Source organism: Malurus melanocephalus, unplaced genomic scaffold, assembly GCF_030028575.1.
Source record: "Malurus melanocephalus ecotype Western Australia unplaced genomic scaffold, MMel_1.1 scaffold_266, whole genome shotgun sequence".
Lineage (NCBI taxonomy): Eukaryota > Metazoa > Chordata > Aves > Passeriformes > Maluridae > Malurus > Malurus melanocephalus.
In genome coordinates this window covers 699,760-700,676 of record NW_026623498.1, presented here as the reverse complement: position 1 = coordinate 700,676, position 917 = coordinate 699,760, and the positions used below count along the sequence as shown (strand labels likewise).

The 917-nt window shown below is 50.2% G+C and overlaps 1 protein-coding gene across 1 annotated transcript in view; it reads left to right on the top strand.

The window, feature by feature from the left end:
- The first annotated feature begins 275 nt into the window (after window positions 1–275).
- The window catches only part of SPSB1 (splA/ryanodine receptor domain and SOCS box containing 1), a 15,372-nt gene continuing 14,730 nt past the window's right edge, over window positions 276–917 (top strand). Inside the window, exon 1 of the mRNA XM_057375984.1 lies at window positions 276–460. The gene's annotated coding sequence lies outside the window, so the exon portion shown is untranslated. The remainder of the gene's footprint in view (window positions 461–917) is intronic.

Sequence of the window (917 nt, the reverse complement as noted above, 5' to 3'; positions counted from 1 at the left end):
GTCCCATCTGAGAGCAGGGCTGAGGAAATCCCTGCTGGGAGTGCCAGAACCACTGAGGCAGCCCAGGGAAGGTGGGTAAAGGCTGGAGATCCTGCAGAATGTGAGGATCTGTGAGGAATTCATCAGGATTCTGTAAGGAGCTCCTGCCCTGGGTGCACCTCAGGGGTGTTGGCTGCTGAAAACATCCTTTGGCCAAGTGAACAGAATGGTTTCCTAAACAGATTGAAAAAAGTCACTTCCTCAGTGACTCAGCTGTCTCCTCTGGTGAGGCTTTTGTCTTCAGGGTGACACCCTCAGTCTGGCAGAGCTCAGCACGGGAGGACCTGAAATTGTAATTTAAAGGGTGAAATATCCATAGGGGATGGAACTTTAGTCCTTTATTTTCGACTCTTCAGGAGCCCAGGATGAAGAGATGTGGGTAAATGTTACAGAGGAATGCTGAGGTTTTCCGTGTGTCAAGGTAAGGTGATTGGATTGTCACAGGGTGTGATCAGATGGAAAAGTCTCAGGAAATTCAGGAATTCTGATGGTTTTCTCCCTGAGGAACAGCAGCAGATTGTCCAGGGATGGATCATCCATCCTCCTGCCCGGTGGGATTGCTGTGCCAGGGGAGTTCAGCACCCACTGAACCCACACTGGGAAAGGGAGGATGAGAGGGATGAGCTTGGATCAATTGTGAGTGCAGAGTGAGAGGAAAAGGACGCCAGCAAATGTGAATAAACTGTAAAACTGGAGGAGAAAGAAAATCTAACTCTTGCTTCCTTAAATGCCAGGGGCAAGCCAGGGTTTTGTGAGGAGGAACTGGATGGTGTTCTGGGTGTCAGGGTTTGGGATTTCCTGCTCAGGGATGGGCAGTTCATGGCATCCCCTATGGTTTTGTGTTCACCTCTTGCTCCAGAGCTCTCCAGGGATGTGCA